This window comes from Delphinus delphis, chromosome 1 (assembly GCF_949987515.2).
Source record: "Delphinus delphis chromosome 1, mDelDel1.2, whole genome shotgun sequence".
NCBI classification, from domain to species: Eukaryota; Metazoa; Chordata; class Mammalia; order Artiodactyla; family Delphinidae; genus Delphinus; species Delphinus delphis.
The window spans coordinates 181,790,193-181,796,337 of record NC_082683.1 but is presented as its reverse complement, the minus strand read 5'-3'; the positions used below and the strand labels follow the sequence as shown (position 1 = coordinate 181,796,337).

At 43.1% G+C, this 6,145-nt stretch overlaps 1 pseudogene; it reads right to left on the bottom strand.

The window, feature by feature from the left end:
* Positions 1-2,581: 2,581 nt before the first annotated feature.
* On the bottom strand, positions 2,582-2,862 carry LOC132425001 (HIG1 domain family member 1A, mitochondrial pseudogene; annotated as a pseudogene).
* Positions 2,863-6,145: the final 3,283 nt, after the last annotated feature.

Below are 6,145 nucleotides of genomic sequence, written 5' to 3'. Positions count from 1 at the left end.
TGACGCTAACACCACATTGTAAATACTTCAATGAAAGAAAAAAGAATGAGGAAACTGGGGATTTGTGAAGCTAAATTATTTGCCCAGGGTCAACCAGCTAAGGAATGGAGGTGCAATTCGCAGGTCTGTCTGGCCCCAGAGCCTGGGCATTCATCGCTCTGCTTTCCCCAATCCTTTACGGAGCTCGGACCAGACCTGGCTTCAGTGCTTCTCCAGTAAGGTCAAGTGTGTCCCGTCAGTCACCATGGTAAATTACACAGCCAGCCTGGCTCTCAGTATTCTTTTCCGTTAATAGTTTGGCATATGGTCGTTGACATTCTTATGGCGCTCCCCAGTGATCTGTGAAGAGACAGAGGCTTGTAGTAGGAAACCAAACGAAGGTCAGGATGTCCCCCGAGAGATGGCAGAAAGAGCCTGGTCTCAGAGGACCAAGTGGAAGGTACACTGTGGTCACGTCCCTCTGCATCCGTAGCCGTGTCGCTTGCCCTGCCTGGGTTATGAGTCATCAATGAAAAGACAAGAAAATTGAGTACAATGAGTAGACCCAGGACAGGAGGCAGTATTTTTCTGTACTCAGTGGTGGAGGGGTAGCACAACGTTGGTTCAACAGACAGGGAGACATGAATAGCAAAACCAGAACCGATTTTAGTTTTGAACAGGGATATGAATCTGGAAACCTTCAACGCTTGAGAAGCTAAAGGCTAAAACACTTGAGAATATATTTTTTAAAATCCCAAACATGTGAGCTTCAAGAAAGCCACAGCTAAGATGCCAGAAATGAAAAAATCGCTTAAAAAAAAAAAAGACCAGAGCTTTTAGTCTGAGGGCACCAGGCTTTCTAGCTGCACTTCAGTCCATTTTGATAGGGTAATTGCAGCAGAACCAGAAATAACTACACATTCCTCCTGGCCCTGATTCTGCATCTCTTAGTTCTGAATTCTGAGTTGGACATACAATTTTTAGGGGCTTATCAGAGCTTGCAGTGCTCCCATTTCTGATATGATTGGAGTTTAGATTCTTGCAAAGAGGCTACCGAACTGGAGGAAAATTTGAGGAATGTTTTCCCCTTTTCATTTAGTTCATCAGAAATAAAGACACTTTTACATTCTCCCAAATTTAGTTTCAGGAACGGGTTACCATGGTTGGTTTGGGTTGCCTGACGCTAATCACTGAGATTTGGGGTGTCAACGAGAGCGAATGATTTGAACAATTAACGTTGATTTTCTTTTCATAATAATGACTAAGTTCCATACTTCGTAATGTGGGATGGATGCCAGGTTTTACTTCCAATCTGACTGTCTTATAAACTTGAGGCATTTGACGAATATTTTAAAGTGATTTTGGCCTGCACCATGGATAAAGGCCACACTTCTGTAGTCTGTACGGCCCCAAGTATTTTTTAAAAATAATTTTTATTGGCGTATGGTTGCTTTACAATGTTGTGTTAGTTTCAGGTGTACAACAAAGTGAACCAGTTATACATATACATATATCCACTCTTTTTTAGTTTCTTTTCCCATATAGGTCATTACAGAGTATTGAGTAGAGTTCTCTGTACTATGCAGTAGGTCCTTGTTGGTTATCTGTTTTATTTATATATATATAGTAGTGTGTATATCTCAATCCCAATCTCCCAAGTTATCCCTCCCCCACCAAATATTTTTCATACAAAGTTTATTGAAGGGATGTTAAAAGTCATCTTTTATGTAAGTAAAAGAATAGGCCATTCTTACAATTAAAACAATAGATGAAAATATATCCTGAATCCATCATTAAGCAACTCATATCTCTCCCCCAATCCCTCTCCTTCTCACTCTCTTTCTCCAGGTCTATCTCTAGGTTATTTTATTTTATTTTAGTTTTTTATTTTTAAAAAGTATGTTTCATTTACCTTGGCATTAGCACTTAAAATACACACTTCTATTTCAAAATGCCATTTAAAAATTATTCTACTATATCAGCAGCAAACTATAATTCTGCAACTACAAAAGATCTAAACGGGGATCCACAGTTAAGTTATTCTCCTGTTTACAGCTGTGATTCTGAAACAGATACTACTTCAAAGCAGCTGTTACCAGCTCTTTAGGTTTGGTTTAAAAACACACACATAGTTGCCGGGAGGTTTATAATGTTGTATTCCGTGCACTGCTCTGAAAGCGTTCTGCAAGAGCCAGCCAGCCCTTAAAAACAGTACTCAGTCCACAAGGCAGTCAGAAAGAGTTAAATTAAGTGGGGTAGATAGGACTCCTCCATTACATCAAAAGCATAGGACATTCTGCAGCAACTGGGAGCATGTTGTCCTCTTCACAACTAATTTTATCAGAAGAGTTTAAGAAGGTGGACATTGTACGACTATCGAGTGCATTTAAAAGTGACAGGTTTTTGTGTTCATCTGACTCCCCTGAACGACCTAGCTAGTGAACTAGTCACCAGGCAAATCAAGCCTGCAAGAAAGGGAGCCAATATTCCAATTACCATGTTATTGTCCGACCCACAGAATTTATTTTCAACATAAACGTATAACCTCAATATGAGATGTCTAACTAAAGCAAGCACCAAGACCAAGACAGCATCTCCTCTTCTAAGGTTTAGGTTTTGCCCAGAATTCTCAATACATGGAATAGCCCATACCAAGAGCCGTCGCTCCCACAACAAAGCCTTGGGCTGCCACGCGCATGTGGATCAGGTGAACAGACATTTAGTATTGCCCCTGCTCTTCAGTTTATATAATCCATATGCGACGATTGCCGCAAAACCTGCCATTCCAATGGGGACAAATGGTGCCTCTCTAGCTTTTCGGATAAGTTTAGATCCCTGATCTTCATCATATGAAGAAAGAGAATCATCTGTGTCACTTGACATAGTGATTGAAGCATCTTCAGACAATGACAAGATGTCGCAGGCTCCAATCGGCTTCTCTCTAGATTATTTTAAAAAGGCATTGCTTTCCCCTTGGTTTAGTGAAGCTGCAAGTAATAGAAAGCCCAGCCTGAACTGCTTCAAGAATAAGGAAAATATGGTCTCTCTCCCATCATAAGAGAGTCAGCGATGGGGCCACTCCAGGGCTGGGTCACTCATGGCTCGGTGATGTCACCAGGGCCCCGGTTCTCTCTGTCTCCACCGTTGCCAACATGATGCCCTCTCCTCTGGTAGCGTCATTGTTGCCAGGGGGGCGCAGCCATCCCGGGAATCACACTGGACAAAAAAACAAGATCCAGTGCATGAGACGAGGGTGTCCTGTTTTCTAGCTTTCCGTCAGGAAAGAAATCCTCCCAGTAACATGCCAGCAGATTCCCCTCCATGTTGTGGGTGAGATCCTGGTCACAAGCCCGTCCCTAAACCCATCCCTGGTGGCGTGGCCATGAGACTATTCAGGACTTAGCCTTGAGCTGAGCTCACAATGGGGTCACTTTTCCAGTGGGGAGAAATGAAGGTTCTGTTGACAAGGAAGCAGGAGAGAATGGACAGGGTAAGCAATGCATACTGTCAGCCCTGTCCCTGAAGTTTTGTTCTCTTCCTACCTTCTTGAGCACCTGTGCACACTAGCCACCATTAATTTCACATATATAGGCAAGACACAGTTTGCAAAGGGAGAATGGAACAGTCTGTGAGGCGGCGGGGGGGTGGGGATTTAACACTGTGACTCGGAAAGGAGGTGGGAGACGTGCCCACGGATCAGAGACGCGGGTTACTGAGTAGGTCACACTAACTGACACACCACCATTTCCTACCCCACTGAATTAAGATCGGATGTCCAGGAGGTACGAGCCTTGAGAACCAAAGATGAGCTTCAGGCCATACAGAAGCTTGGACGTTTCCTGTTTCCCCTGGGATTTTTATGTTGGTGATACAGAGCTGTAGAATTTGCCATCAATTCACGGACTTGGGCAGTCATTATTAGGATGTACAGCTACTGTGCAGAACAAAACCAAAATCGGGCTCATTGAAACATCCACCGGGAGGCTGGCAGAGAGTAGACCAAAATGTACGTGGTGCTTTTATAGAAATGAGCTCACTTGAGTATTCCTGTCCTATCTTCTATCTCACTCATTATAGCAAACATTCGAGTACTAATTACTATGTCCAGACACTGGTACATACACTTTATATCAATTATTTGTTCAACAGCCCTGCGAGGTAAGAGCCACAATCGTTCCCATTCTGAAGACCAAGACTGACCCACGGTGAGCTAGTGTGATTTGCACAAGGTTGAAGAGATTGTAAATGAGAGGACCTGTGATCCCGTGGTTTTTGCACTGAGCCACGACACCCACTGTCTCTTTAGGAGGCTTGAACCTGCCACTGATGCCACTTGGATAAGTTTTTGTCTTATCAGGGATTTCATTTAACCTCAATACAGGAGAATATTAACACATGCTTTGACCATTTGTTTCCTCACTAGCGCTTTATTTGTTGTTTTGTTTTCTGTCTTTTTTTTCTTTTTTTAATGATTGTTTTGCATCTCACAACATCTCCTAAGTTTAAATTGAAAATCCAGAGAGACTTTGGTTAACACCTCTAATAAATATAGAGCTAGAAATCAGACATTATATTGGGCTGGCCAAAAAGTTCGTTTGAGGTTTTCTGTAACATCTTATGGAAAAACCCAAACGAACTTTTTGGCCAAGCCAATGTGTGTGTGTGTGTGTGTGTGTGTGGTAAGAAATAGCCTTAGAGGCAATGTTGATTATATTTGAATGCTTAAGTCACCATTTTCCTAGAACACCCTTAAAACCCATACCTAGGGCTTTTATTCTTGTATTGTAAAGATGTTTAATTAGAAAAGGTCAATCTTGGACTTCCCTGGTGGCGCAGCGGTTGGGAATCTGCCTGCCAATGCAGGGGACATGGGTTCGGGCCCTGGTTCGGGAAGATCCCACATGCGCCGAGCAACTGGGCCCATGCGCCACAATTACTGAGCCTGCGCTCTAGAGCCCGCGAGCCACAACTACTGAGACCGTGTGCCACAACTACTGAAGCCCGCGTGCCTAGAGCCCGTGCTCCGCAGCAAGAGAAACCAACACAATGAGAAGCCCGTGCACCACAACGAAGAGTAGCCCCGGCTCGCCTCAACTAGAGGAAGCTCGCTCGCAGCAACAAAGCCCCAGTGCGGCCATAAATAAATAAATAAATAGATAGATAGATAAATAAATAAATAAATTTATTTAAAAAAAGAAAAAGAAAAGGTCAATCTTAATATCTAAATGACCTAGCAATAAAACTGAGCCAGAGCATGGGACTTGTGGCAGCTAGTCCAAAAACTCTGGAAATAATGCAGATCAAACTTCTGCAAATGTCATTGAATATAGACCTACCTTGCTTTATATGATAGGTTTGTTTTTAACACATTTAGACATAAATCAAATTTAGCAAAATGAAAATAGAGTACTTGCTGTTCAGTGCAAATCTGTGTTCCTTTCATAAGATGGAAACTCTTTCTGCAGTATTGATATCTGCTTCCCAATTGATGCGTTTAGACGTTTGCAGTGTCGGGCATCAGGTCTGCGGTGTAGACACTTTCTCCTCTTCTCTTCTCCCATGTTCCATCTGTCTCAACTCCTTCTTTCCTCAGTCCCTCACTCAGTCACACAGAGTACCTCTCTAAACTCCCTTAAGATTGAGAGCCACAAATCTGACCACTGGGCAATAGTTTTTAAAAATCTGAGCAACAATGAAAGTGATCCTGCAGTCACATCCTACTTCCTTGCCCCCAGGTTACTCTGTCCACGCCATGGTCATGATCTAGACTGGCTGGCTGGATTCCAAGCAGCTAAACAAAGTTCCAGCAGTTGGGCTGATTTTTTTTTTAAGTTCCATCATCCATCCTTCAGTATTATTAAAATCAAATTAATAGGCAGTACTGAGAACTTACGAGATCCTCCCAGAGCTGTCCTGGGCTTTGTTGGGGAAACACTGAGCCAGAATAAGAGAGCAGCAGACTTTGGACCTGTAGGATCGTCACAGTTTTGTTCCTTACTTGGGTTTGGAGTGTTTTTAGGTCACAATGTCCCCTGCGTGTCCACAAAGAAGGTACATTCCTAGTACCAAATGGGGAAGAGGGTGCTCCTTTGGAGTTAACAAAGTGTGTGTGTGTGTGTGTGTGTGTGTGTGTGTCCCCGTCCAGAGGCAGTAAAGTGCTGGAGCT